The sequence below is a fragment of the Amblyraja radiata genome, chromosome 1, assembly GCF_010909765.2.
Source record: "Amblyraja radiata isolate CabotCenter1 chromosome 1, sAmbRad1.1.pri, whole genome shotgun sequence".
Lineage (NCBI taxonomy): Eukaryota > Metazoa > Chordata > Chondrichthyes > Rajiformes > Rajidae > Amblyraja > Amblyraja radiata.
Window position 1 is genome coordinate 2039184 of NC_045956.1, and position 14878 is coordinate 2054061.

Here is a 14878-nt window from a genome sequence, read left to right on the forward strand (position 1 = left end):
CAGCTTTGTGTCATCTGCAAATTTGTGAGTGTTACTTTTAATCTCATCATCTAAATCATTAATATATATAGTAATCTGTTGCTGCCCCAGCACCGAGCCTTGAGGCACTCCACTCGCCACTGCCTGCCATTCTGACAGGGACCTGTTTATTCCTACTTTGTTTCCTGTCAGACAACCAATTCTCCATCCATGTCAATACCTTACCCCAATACCCATGTTTGGGACCTTCTCAAAGGCTTTCTGAAAGTCCAGATACACCACATCCACTGGCTCCCCTGCATCCATTTCACTTGTCACATCTTCAAAAAAGTCCAGAAGATTAGTCAAGAGGATTTCCCTTTCAAAAATCCTAGTTGACTTGGATCAATCCTTTTACTGCTACATAATGCCCCATTATTACCTCTTTAATAATTGACTCCAGCATCTTTCCCACCACCGAAGTCAGGCTAGCTGGTCTATAATTCCCTGTTTTCTCTCTCGCTCCTTTCTTGAAAAGTGGGATAACATTAGCTACCCTTCAATCCACAGGAACTGATCTTGAATCTATAGAACATTGGAAAATGATCACCAATGTGTCCACGATTTCTTGAGTACCCTGGGATGCAGACCATCAGGCCCTGGGGATTTATCAGCCTTCAGTCCCATCAGTTTACCCAATACTATTTCTCGCCTAATGCAAATTTCTTTCAGTTCCTCTGTCTCCCTCGATCCTCTGTCCTCTAGTACATCTGGGAGATTGCTGTGTTTGTGCAACTGAAGGAATTGATGCCAATGATGAAGGGTAGAAAAGCAAGGATGCCCAAGCGACCAGAAAGGGGGAAAAGTAAAGATTCTGCAGTATTGGAGATCACGACAGAGGAAGCAAATTGGAAGTCTTCGGAGATATTTGAAAACAGATAAAAATATTAAAAGTACGCCACGCACCTCATTGGTTTTGTTCAAAGTAAGGGTTACAATTCAGAGGTTTGTGTTCTAACATTTGTCAGTTTATTGGTAATTTAATTTTAGAGCCACAAGATGTTCTGTTTCTTGAAAGTGGGCACATTCAGCAGATGGGGTTGGATTTAATTTGCATGCAACATTTACAACAGCCCATGAGTGTGTAGACGTTGACAAACCTGACATGCACAGTTACATGCTCATTCAACCAGGCAATTGCCGATTACCATGTCCACGCTCAGCAATGATTATTTGCATTTTGCCATTACTGCAGTGTTTGCAACAATTTCAAAACACAGGAGGACCTTTTAAGAGATAAAATAAATGTCACGTTATATTACATTTTATTTATTATACACATTAACTCCGCATGTTCCATCTGTAATTCAAAAATTACATGAACAAATAAACTAGATAGAGAATAATTGCTTTAATAAGATATCCGTAAGATCGATTAAACTGTGCTGACAAGCTATCTATTTTACATAGATTTTTTTTTCTGATCAAATTTATTCCTTTATGATTAGCTGGCTAAATGAATAGGCATCTGCTCCTGGATATGTCACTCAAATAAAGAGACATAAAGCAACAAATTACATGCCAGACTGCGGTGGCATTGTCATCAATATCATTATACAGGCAGAAGCCTGTGACAGTCAAACAAATATGCCTGTAACACAAATAAAGCTACACGTTGCAGGATCAGTAATAATGAAAACAAAAATACTATAGATGCTGCATATTTGAAACAAAACAAACTATTGTGGAAATATTCAGCAGCTCAGGAAATACTCAGCAGATCAATAAAAAACAAGTTAATATGTCAAATCAATAACGAGATAAAACAGTTTATGTACAGTTGAACCTGCTTAGTTAAAGTTAAGCTTGCTTACTTGGTTGAACTTGTTTATTCCTAAAGGGCCTGTCCCACTTACATGCGATTGCATGCGTTTGGCGCGACCAAACGTGGTCGCTTGAGGCGTACAGGCACCGAATGGCCGCGCAGGGACGGTCCCACTTAGAAGTGCGGAGTTGTGCAGGGCTGGTCCCGATATCGCGAGGGGCTCCGAAAAACTGGCAGTGTCCGAAATCTTCGCGCGCCAACGTCCTGTCGGCACGCAGGCGAATTGCGGTCGTACGCAGCGTCTTGACGGCGTACGCAGCGATGACGTCACCGCCCGGCGTGGCGTTGCATGATGACGTCACTGACCGACGCCGTGCGACGCCCAAATTCAGTCGGCCCGCCTCCTGCCCAGCTGATTGGTAAGCATGACGCAAATGACGTCACTCGCGTACTTAGCGCGAACTTAGCGTGAACTCTGCTTCCATTTGGTCGTGCCAAACGCATGCAATCGCATGCAAGTGGGACAGGCCTTTTACTCTGATAACAATCTTCAACTTGAAACATTGATTCACTTCCCGTGTCCACAGATGCTGCCTGACCCCTTGAATATTTCAAGACAATAGACAATAGGTGCAGGTGTAGGCCATTCGGACCTTCGAGCCAGCACCGCCATTCACTGTGATCGAGGCTGATCATCCCCAATCAGAACCCCGTTCCTGCCTTCTCCCCATATCCCTTGACTCTGTTATCTAACTCTCTCTTGGAAGCATCCAGAGAATCGGTCTCCACTGCCTTCCGAGGCAGAGAATTCCACAGATTCACAACTCTCTGGGTGAAAAAGCTTTTCCTCATCTCCGTTCTAAATGGTCTCCCCCTAATTCTTAAATTGTGGCCCCTGATTCTGGACTCCACCAACATCAGGAACATGTTTCCTGCCTCTAGCATGTCCAATCCCTTAATAATCTTATGTTTCAGTAAGATATCCCCTTTCATCTTTCCAAATAGAGTATACAAGCCCAGCCGCTCCATTCTATCAACATATGACAGTCCCGCCATCCCGGGAATTAATCTTGTGAATATACGCTGCACTTCCTCAATAGCAAGAATGTTCTTCCTCAAATTTGGATACTAAAACATGCACACAATACTCCAGGTCTGGTCTCACCAGGGCCCTGTACAACTGCAGAAGGACCGCCTTGCTCCTATACTAAACTCCTCTTGTTATGAAGGCCAACATGCCATTAGCTTTCTTCAATGCCTGCGTACTTTCAGTGACAGATGTACAAGGACACCCAGATCTCGTTGTACTTCCCCTTTTCCTAACTCAACACCATTCAGATAATAATCTGCCTTCCTGTTCTTGCCACCAAAGTGGATAACCTCACACTTATCCACATTAAACTGCATCTGCCCACTCACCCAACCTCATAGCATCCTCCTCACAGTTCACACTGCCACCCAGCTTTGTGTCATCTGCAAATTCGCTAATGTTACTTTTAATCCCTTCATCTAAATCATTGATGTATATTGTAAATAGCTGCAGTCTCCCCACCGAGCCTTGCGGTACCCCACTTGTCACTGCCTGCCATTCTGAAAGGGACCTGTTAATCCCTACTCTTTGTTTCCTGTCTGCCAACCAATTTTTTATCCATGTCAGTACCCTACCCCCAATACCGTGTGCTCTAATTTTGCCCACCAATCTATGTGGGGGCTTATTAAATGCTTTCGGAAAGTCCAGGTACACTACATCCACTGGCTCCCCCATGTCCATTTTCCTAGTTACACCCTCAAAAAATTCCAGAAGATTTGTCAAGCATGATTTCCACCTTTTTCTGTTCTATAATAGGTACCAGCAATAAAGGAACATTAAAAGGAGTACAAACACTTTGGTTAAGTCCACTGCCAGTCACAGGTGCTATGTAGAATGCAAAGTGGTGAAAATAGAATATCTTACATCATCTTTGAAATAAATCAAGCAATGAAAATAAGGTTGATACTGTTCAGCATAAAATAATATGCACATTAATTGATCCCTTTGAAGCAGCAGAACTTTGGACTGTAGCCTCTACTCTTCAACCCCAGCGCAACTAATTAGTTTACTGTGGCCATCTTATGACATAACAAAATAATTACAGGAAATAATTTAATGTGCACCCTGAAGACTAGCTTCAGCTTCCGTGCCCTGAATATCCCCAACATCAGAGTCCCACCCACTATGCTGTACCCACTCCACTCTGAATATGCCAGGACTCCCAGAGAAACATAGAAAATAGGTGCAGGAGTAGGCCATTCGGCCCTTCGAGCCTGCACCGCCATTCAATATGATCATGGCTGATCATCCAACTCAGTATCCCGTACCTGCCTTCTCTCCATACCCCCTGATCCCTTTAGCCACAAGGGCCACATCTAACTCCCTCTTTAATATAGCCAATGATCTGGCCTCAACTACCTTCTGTGGCAGAGAATTCCACAGATTCACCACTCTCTGTGTGAAAAATGTTTTTCTCATCTCGGTCCTAAAAGACTTCCCTCTTATCCTTAAATTGTGACCCCTTGTTCTGGGCTTCCCCAACATCGGGAACAATCTTCCTGCATCTAGCCTGTCCAACCCCTTAAGAATTTTGTAAGTTTCTATAAGATCCCACACCATGGCTGATCATAGCATGACAGGACACAAGAAAAGAGAGAATGCAAGAAGCCCAAAACTCTTGCAGCTTTCTTTGAAAGCCAGGCTTAGTTTAATTCACTAAGCACGTCCCAGCCATTGGCTTGCAGTAGTTCCAACCTATATCTACCCCTTCCACCTCCAGCTATTACCTTCTACTCCATCTTTTTTTGATTATACCTTTAATAATCCTTTACAGGAAATTACAGTGCCACGACAGCTTCAAGACAGACATAACACCACACATTTCCTCAAATAGCTTCCATACTTAACAAGTTAAAATACAAGTTAAAATACAAGTTAAAATACAATTAATTTAAAAAAGTGCAGTTATTTATGCGCATTATATAACCTTATAGCAGCTGGTAAACAGGACTTCCTATGTCTCTCAGTTTTGCACATTGGTGCAATCAGTCTCTGACTGAAGATGCTGCTCTTGATCACCTTCAGGGCATGGAGTGGGTGAGTGGGGTTGGTCATTATTGAACCCAGTTTGTTCAGAGTTCTGGCCTCTGCCACCTGCTGGACCGTTCGTTGCTCAGCCCCGACCACTGAGCCGGCCTTCCTGATTAGTTTGTCCAGTCTGTTTTTGTCCGCTATGCGGGCGCCATCTCCCCAACAGGCCACAGCAAAAAACAGAGCACTGGCCACCACTGAATGGTAGACACTGCACAGTAGGGGTTGGCAGATGTTAAATGACCTCAGCCTCCTTAAGAAATACAGTCGGCTTTGTCCCTTCCTGTACACCGCCTCCATATGACACTTCCAGTCCAGCTCACTGTCAAGCTGCACCCCAAGGTACCTGTGGTTAGCGACCACCTCCACCTCAGTGCCCTTAATGGTGATTGGTGTTGCTTGAGTCCTCCTCTTCCCCCTCCTGAAGTCCACAACTATCTCCTTGGTTTATTCTCCACCTTTCCTCTTTATCTCCTGCCTCTATTACTTCCATAAACCTACTTCCTCTTCCCACTCCCTCCTTACTCCCCCAAACCATTCACTCCAAACGCTATCACCATTTTTCCTGCAATCACAATCCCTAACACCAGCATTTCCTTAGTGCCAGCAAACTCTCTCCACACCATCCCACCCCCCACCCACACCCCCCTACTATTATGTTTCACTTTCTCTTGACCACCACCAGTCTCTACTCCAACCACTCCCTGCTTCTGTACACACACCTTCTTATGCCCCGTGCGTTCATGGCTGACCATGGGTGTCTCCAGGGTGCTATTCCCTATATGGAGGACGCCTGTGCGTGATTTGTTTAACGTGGGGAGACTGGTGCACAGACAGCCACCCCACGGTCCTTGACAGATCTGGGTCAGGATCCAGTGGCATGGAGTCCAAGACGACCGGAGACCCTTTTCTGCTGCAGCCTTCATCCGCCTTCCCAGCCGTTGTGACGCTCCACTAAGGTCAGCCATCGTCCTCCGCCTGTTCCATCGTTGAGGTCTTGGTTGGATTGCTCTTTGTCAGAGACCTCCCCCTCGACCTTACCGCCATGGGTGGCCCTACCAGGAGCATAGCTCCAGACGGCATCGCTCTCAGGATCTCAGGTCCATGCAAGCTTCTCCACCACGGACAAGGCGACAATCCATGCACCACCCCTCTCTAAACCTTACCACTTTCACATCTGCAACCTTTCCATACTCCAATCATTCCTTTGCCTCTTATTCCCAGTTCTCTCTATCATCACTATCCACACCACTTCTTGTTTTATCCCTATCGCCCTTCTATCCCACTCTGCCTCTCACCTGATTATTTCACCAGCACCTACCCCCTCTTCTCCCTACTCCTGTCACTCCCGCCCTCTCTCCTTAAAACCAAGAGACCATCGTTTTAAGATGCTTGGTAGGATTGAAGGGGGATACTAGCGTTACTTATTTTCCCCATACAGAGTGGTTGACATCCACAATACGCAGTCAGAGGTGGTCAAATTCGATACAGTTATTGTGCATAAGAGGCATTTACACACATACATTTAAATAGGTAATACATAGAAAGATAATGTCTTAATGAGGGCAAATGTAATTGGTAAAGATGAGCACAAAGTGTGGCATGGATGACATGGTCTAAAGGGCCCATTCCTGTGCTGTACACCTCAATATCACTCTGTGACTGTGACTCATAGTGTTTGCCTTTTGAATTATCTCAAAATATTGATACACCACTTTTATTTAAAAATGTGATTAAAACAGCAATTATGTAATTGATTATGTAATTTATCATGATTACTTTTAGCACTCAAACCCTTTATAAATGTTATAATGTAAAACTGAAACTATTGTTAATATTTAGTGCAGTGATACAGCGTGGACAACCCCTTCAAGCCCTTCAAGCCCTTCAACTCCACACTGACCATCCATCACCTGTCCACACTAGATTCATGTTTCCCACTCTTCATATCAATCAATCAAAACGTTATTGTCATTCAAAAATACATCAATAAATGCAACTCTGAACAAAATTTCGTTGCATCTGGCTCCTCGTGCAACACAAAAAACAGAAGGTTAAAATGGATAAAAAGATAAAAATGGATAAAAAGATAAAATAGATAATGGTGGCGGCACATTACATGGCATTCAGGAGTCTGATGGCTCGGGGGAAGAAGCTGTTGTAAAACCTGCCCATTCTGCTCCTTATACTATGATATCTTTTGCCCGAGGGCAGCAGAGTGAACAGTCCATCATGGAGATGTGTGGGGTCCTTTATAATACTGTTGGCCTTAGACAAGCAACGTTTGCACGCAATGTCCCCGATTGAGGACATATCTACTCCATATAAACCAGGGTGAATTTACAGAGGGCTAATTAACTTACAAACCTACACATTTACTTTAGTTTAGTTTAGAGATATAGCATGGAAAAGGGTCCTTTGGCCCACCGACCAATGATCACCTCTACACTAGTTCTATCCTGCACACCAGAAACAATTTACAGAAGCCAATTAACCTACAAATTCACATGTCTTTGGGTTGTGGGTGGAAACCGCAGCACCCAGAGGAAACACATGTAGTCACAGGAAAAACATGTAAACTCCCCACTGACAGCACCCATGGTGAGGATCGAACATGGGTCTCTGGCAGTGTGAGGCAGCTGTGCCACTGTGCCACCCTAATATTATTACATTACTGCAATTAATTCAGGGGTATTTTTTAAACTGCGTGATTAATCAAAATACTTTTAAATCGTTCAGCAGTGCTAATTATAGGGTCAGGTGTTAGTAATTTCATGGTATAACACTATAATTAAGTTGGCGATTATATTTATAATTTTTATAATTAATCACTTTTTTAGTTGCTCAATAGCTCTAATGTAAACATAGAAGGATACAGTGCAGACAAATTCTTATAATGTGAAATATGTTGATAATGTTGTATTATGTGATGTTATAGAAACATAGAAACATAGAAAATAGGTGCAGGAGTAGGCCATTTGGCCCTTCGAGCCTGCACCGCCATTCAATATGATCATGGCTGATCATCCAATTCAGTATCCTGTCCCTGCCTTCTCTCCATACCCCCTGATCCCTTTAGCCACAAGGGCCACATCTAACTCCCTCTTAAATATAGCCAATGAACTGGCCTCGACTACCCTCTGTGGCAGAGAGTTCCACAGATTCACCACTCTCTGTGTGAAAAAAGTTCTTCTCATCTCGGTCCTAAAAGATTTCCCCCTTATCCTTAAACTGTGACCCCTTGTTCTGAACTTCCCCAACATTGGGAACAATCTTCCTGTATCTAGCCTGTCCAACCCCTTAAGAATTTTGTAAGTTTCTATAAGATCCCACACCATGTCTGATCATAGCATGTGACAGGACACAAGAAAAGAGAGAATGCAAGAAGCCCAAAACTCTTGCAGCTTTCTTTGAAAGCCAGGCTTAGTTTAATTCACTAACCACGTCCCAGCCATTGGCTTGCAGCAGTTCCAACCTATATCTACCCCTTCCACCTCCAGCTATTACCTTCTACTCCATCTATTCTCCACCTTTCCTCTTTATCTCCTGCCTCTATTACTTCCATAAACCTACTTCCTCTTCCCACTCCCTCCTTACTCCCCCAAACCATTCACTCCCAACATCGGGAACAATCTTCCTGCATCTAGCCTGTCCAACCCCTTAAGAATGTTGTACGTTTCTATAAGATCCCCCCTCAATCTTCTAAATTCTAGCGAGTACAAGCCGAGTCTATCCAGTCTTTCTTCATATGAAAGTCCTGCCATCCCAGGAATCAGTCTGGTGAACCTTCTCTGTACTCCCTCTACGGCAAGAATGTCTTTCCTCAGATTAGGAGACCAAAACTGTACGCAATACTCCAGGTGTGGTCTCACTCATTATATGTTAACAATGAACACTGCAAAATATATATTTTGCTCTCTTTTCTGATGGGAATATATCACATTTCCAGATCTCTTCATTTATTCTCGTTTCATTTCCTTCTTAATTTTTCTTAGAGCTCCTTTTGTAAAACATATAGTAGTGTTATCATTCTGCATAAAGATATCTAAAAGTCCTTTAAACCACAAAGCAGGAAAGTGAGACTTGGAGATTCATATTCGATTCATCATTCACAACTTTTCATACCCATCTCCGGAACTGCTTCTTATTCAATAATGTAATTTTATGGTAATTCAGGAAACTTGAATTACCAGACAATTTGAACACAGTGAATAAAATAAATGTTATATTGAGTGGAAAATTGATTTTTTTATGTTAAAAAACATAAAATCAGGAAATACTCTGCCATTCCAACAGTTTCTATGAAAAGAAAAACTGTTATCTTTTCAATTTCAGGACCTCTTATCAGAACTGAAAAGTTTATTTTTGAGAGGTTGATTGAAGGATGAATGTTGTCATGACAAGAGATTAATTTATTGTATTTCTTTGTATTCATATCAGATAATACAAAGCATTCCATTTTAAAGCACCTTCAATGTTTACTGTTCATCTAAAATACACTCTCTCGTCATTGGGTTGATTTATGTGATTTAAAGCCATACCTTGCAGACTCAAAGAGTGATAGACCGGCTCTTCAGCCCAACTTGCCCATGCTGACCAAGATGCCCACCTAAAAGTTGCAATTGTTCTTGCCTCTACCATGTCATCTGGTAGCTCATTCCATAAACTCACCACCTTTTTCCACCCGAAGATAGACACAAAATGCTGGAGTAAAGAGCCTGTCCCACTTACGCGACCTTGGCTCGCAAATTACGCGACCTCGTGGTCGCTTGAGGCGTACGGGCACCGTATGGCCGCGCGGGGCCGGTCCCACTTAGAAGCGCAGAGTTGTGCGGGGCTGGTCCCGACATCGCGTGGGGCCCCGAAAATTTGACAGTGTCCGAAATCTTCGGGCGCCAACGGCCTGTCGGCACGCAGGCGCATAGCGGTCGTACGCAGCGTCATGACGTCACCGCCCTGCTTGGCGTTGCATGATGACGTCACCGCCCGATGCCGTGCGACGCCCAAATTCAGTCGGCCCGCCTCCTGGCCAGCTGATTGGTAAGTATGACACAAATGACGTCACGCGCGTACTTAGTGCGAACTTCGCGTGAACTCCGTTTCCGTTTGGTCACGCCAAACGCATGCAATCGCCATGCCCTTTACTCAGGCCCTTTACTCAGCGGAACAGGCAGCATCTCTGGAGAGAAGGAATGGGTGATGTTTAGATTTAGACCCTTCGTCAGACTAATGTCAGGGGAGAGGGAGATACGTAGATAAGGAAGTGTACGGTGTGAAAATAGTACAGATGGAATGGAGGTGAAGGAAAATGCAGTATAAATCATTGTTGGCTGGGAGAAGTTTACAACAAAGCAAACAAAGGTAAAATGTAGTCGGAGAAAGTAAGACTGGTCGGAAAACTGGAAAGGGGAGGGATGGAGAGAGAGGAAAAGCAAGGGTTCCTTGAAGTTAGAGAATTCAATGTTCATAGCGCTGGGGTGCAAGCTGCCCAAGCGAAACATGAGGTGCTGTTCCTCCAATTTACGCTGGGCTTCACTCTGACAATGGAGGATGCCCAGGACAGAAAGTTTCAGTGTGGGAATGGGAGTGGTAGATAAAGTGTTTACCAACTGGGAGATCAGGTAGGTTTAGGCAGACTGAGCGGAATGGACTTAGACAATAGGTGCAGGAGTAGGCCATTCGGCCCTTCGAGCCAGCACCGCCATTCAATGTGATCACGGCTGATCATCCCCAATCAGTACCCCGTTCCTGCCTTCTCCCCATATCCCCTGACTCCGCTATTTTTAAGAGCCCTATCTAGCTCTCTCTTGAAAGTATCCAGAGAATCCGCCTCCACCGCCCTCTGAGGCAGAGAATTCCACAGACTCACAACTCTCTGTGTGAAAAAGTGTTTCCTCATCTCCGTTCTAAATGGTTTACCCCTTATTCTTAAATTGTGGCCCCTGGTTCTGGACTCCCCCAGCATCGGGAACATGTTTCCTCCCTCTAGTGTGTCCAATGCCTTAATAATCTAATATGTTTCAATAAAATGCCCTCTCATCCTTCTAAACTCCAGAGTGTACAAGCCCAGCCGTTCCATTCTCTCAGCATATGACAGTCCCGCCATCCCGGGAATTAACCTTGGGAACCTACGCTGCCGTCTCTCAATAGCAAGAATGTCCTTCCTCAAATTAGGGGACCAAAACTGCACACAATACTACAGGTCATCTTCTTCTTGCGTATGGTGTGCACAGCCTAAAGTTGTAGGAAAACTTGTTTTATTTGATCTTATTTGATTGTGCACGCCAGGTTGATTGCATTTGTTGAAACAGGGCGGACCACATGAAGGTTGCAATCTCCCAACCCAACACTCCAGGTGTGGTCTCACTAGGGCCCTGTACAACTGCAGAAGGACCTCTTTGCTCCTATACTCCTCCTCTTGTTATGAAGGCCAACATGTCATTCACTTTCTTCACTGCCTGCTGTACCTGCAAGCTTACTTTCATTGACTGATGAACAAGGACCCCCAGATCCCGTTATACTTCCCCTTTTCCCAACTTGACACCATTTAGATAATAATCTGCCTTCCTGTTTTTGCTACCAAAGTGGATAACCTCACATTTATCCACATTAAACTGCATCTGCCATGCATCTGCCCACTCACCCAACCTGTCCAAGTCACCCTGCATTCTCATAGCATCCTCCTCACAGAGCAGAGTGATCGAGTACGTCATTGTTCCCTGAAAGTGGGGTCGCAGGTAGATAGGGTGGTGAAGAAGGCATTTGGCGCTGGCTTTCATCAGTCAAGAAATTCAGTACAGAAGTTGGGACATCATGTTACAGATGTACAAACTATTGTTGAGGCTGCACTTGGAGTATTGTGTTCAGTTTTAGTTATTCTGCTATAGGAATTCTGCTATTAAACTAGAAAGAATGCAAAGAAGATCTATGAGGATGTTGTCAGGACTTGAGGACTTGAGCTATAAGGAGAGGTTATTTCTTGGAATGCAGGTTGTTTGCTGGTTGTTCCTATAGAGGTGCATACCATCATGAGATAAATACACAAGATGAATCCCAGGGTAGAGGAATCAAGAACTGGAGGGCATAGGTATAAAGTGGAGGGGAAACCCAAAGGGCAACTATGTCACACCGACAGCCATGCATATACAAACAGGCTTCCAGATGAAGTAGTTGCAGAGGTTCATTTGAAGACATATGTACATTAAAAGACATTTGGACAGGTACATGGACAGGAAACGTTGGGCCAAGGGGAGACAAATGGAATTAGGTTTGATGGAGTATATTGGTCAGCATGGGTGAGCAGAGCCAAATGGCATGTTTCTGTGCTGAATCACTCTGACCCAACACATCTAAATTCCCATGTGTGACTAATTCCAGTATTTGCCCTTTTATTTGGTTAAATTCTGGAATAAAGACAGAAACAAAAAGATAGATAGATAGATAGATAGATAGATAGATAGATAGATAGATAGATAGATAGATAGATAGATAGATAGATAGATAGATAGATAGATAGAGATAGAGATAGAGATAGAGATAGAGATAGAGATAGCGATAGAGAGATGGATAGAGATAGATAGACAGACAGACAGACAGACAGACAGACAGACAGACAGAAAGACAGACAGACAGACAGACAGACAGACAGATATATATATATACATCACATTTTGCAAGGTATTCCAAAGGCATTTCTTCATTGATTTGGTACCATTCAAGTGCAGTCACGATGATAATGCAAGAAATACAGCAATCTCACAGGAGGTAAGGTAATAATAACTAAAGAAAGGCCACTTGAAAATGGAATCTAGTGAGATTGGATAGTAACAATAAATGCAGAAATAATGAATGGAGGTGGGAATCATCCCATTTATCACAAGGAAAATAATTCTGAATCAGGTACGGGAAATTAACATCTCATTTCATATATTGCAAAATAACAGTGAGGAAGAGATGAACTGCACTGAAATGTGACAAATCCTGAGGACCAGATGTTTTGTCAGTGTTTTAAAGGAAACAATATTACAGGTGTACCATATGTAATTTCCTACAGTTCTCTCAATTTGGCAATTATTCCTTTAGGCTCAAAAATTGTGAAAATCAGTCTGTTATTTAAGAAAGGTGAAAGAATGAATCCAATGCCTGTTTATCCTACATTAGTTGTGATCAACATGAGTTGTGACATTGAAATAGTTTTCAAGAGAGAGTTAGGTTTAGTTCTTAGGGCTAAGGGAATTAAGGGAGGGAAAAGCCAGACCGGGGTACTGATTTTGGATGATCAGCCATGATCATATTGAATGGCGATGCTGGCTCGAAGGGCTGAATGGCCTACTCCAGCACCTATTTTCTATGTTTCTATGTGAAGTAAATAGCATTTATATATTTGAAAGCACAGTGACTGGACACCTTGGATTTTCAGCTGATCAGAGATAACCAAGTAAATGGATGAAGATAGATCATGTCCAGTGAACTTGATCAATATTTTTGAAGATGTGACTAAAATAGCAGACAAGGCAATGTCTATGAATATTATTTATGTGGACATCAAGAAGGCATTGATAACGTCTCGAACAAGAGACTACCAGCTGAAATTGAAGGTCAAGGAATTGAAGCCAAATTATTGATCTGGCTTGGAAACTGGCTGTGGTAAGAGACAAAGAGTATAGATAATGGGCAGGTTTTCAACTTGGCTGGATATGACGAATAGCATCAACCAAGCAAGTATATCCAGAGGGGTGATAATTAGTTGTAAATGGCTTGGATAATGGGAGAGAAAAGCACATTGTTTGATAATAACACTAGGACAGGTAGAATTTTAAGCAGTGTAAATAGAAGCATTAAGTTACAGAGATATTCATGAAACATGGTGGTGAATCTGTGGATTTTTTTTGCCACAGAAGGCTGTGGAGGCCGTCAGTGGATATTTTTAAGACAGAGATAGATAGATTCTTGATTAGTACGGTTGTCAGGGGTTACGAGGAGAAGGTGGGAGAGATAGATCAGCCATGATTGAATGGCCTAATTCTGTTCCTGTCACATGACATGATCTTGTGAACAAATAGATAAAGATGCAGGCCAAATGCAAGGTCTGCCTCTTAGATCCAAATAGAAATAGAAACGAGAGCTTTCTAAATTGTGCAAACCAAAAGCATTAGAGTTCCAAAGAGGGGACATAAGAGACTGCAGATGCTGGGAATCTGAAGAAATGAAATAAACTGCTGGAGAATCCAGCAGCATCTGTGGAGGCAAATGAATAGTCGATGTTTAGGATCAAGACCCTCAGGTAGGACTGGACCCGAAATGTCAACTATTGACAGTGGAGTATAGGACCAAGGAGATCCCTCTGCAGTTGTACAGGGCCCTAGTGAGACCACACCTGGAGTATTGTGTGCAGTTTTGGTCTCCACATTTGAGGAAGGACATTCTTGCTATTGAGGGAGTGCAGCGTAGGTTTATAAGGTTAATTCCCGGGATGGCGGGACTGTCATATGCTGAGAGAATGGAGCAGCTGGGCTTGTGTGCTCTGGAGTTTAGAAGGATGAGAGGGTATCTTATTGAAACATATAAGATTATTAAGGGTTTGGACACGCTAGAGGACGGAAACATGTTCCCAATGTTGGGGGAGTCCAGAACCAGGGGCCACAGTTTAAGAATAAGGGGTAAGCCATTTGGAATGGAGTTGAGGAAACACTTTTTAACACAGAGAGTTGTGAGTGTGGAATTCTCTGCCTCAGAGGGCGGTGGAGGCTGGATACTTTCAAGAGAAGGCTCTTAAAGGTAGCAGAGTCAGGGGATATGGGGAATCACTGTCTGATGTGACAGCCAGCCAACTGGTCCCAAATTGCGTAAAGACAAGGAGCACAATGAGACAACTCCATTGAGAAAACTGCAGCCAGGCAAACATGTGAAAGGAAAATCAAATACAAAGAAAATAAACTTGTGCTGTAACTTCTGAAGATGATATAGCCCATCGC

The 14878-nt window shown here is 43.3% G+C and overlaps 1 protein-coding gene and 1 long non-coding RNA gene across 4 annotated transcripts in view; both read right to left on the reverse strand.

The window, feature by feature from the left end:
• LOC116966137 overlaps positions 1-5503 on the reverse strand; it is a 19356-nt gene extending 13853 nt beyond the window's left edge. The window contains exon 1 of the long non-coding RNA XR_004409915.1: positions 5492-5503. This is a non-coding gene — a long non-coding RNA (uncharacterized LOC116966137). The remainder of the gene's footprint in view (positions 1-5491) is intronic.
• Positions 1-14878, reverse strand: part of inpp4b (inositol polyphosphate-4-phosphatase type II B) — a 589015-nt gene that overhangs the window by 496272 nt on the left and 77865 nt on the right. The window lies entirely within an intron of this gene.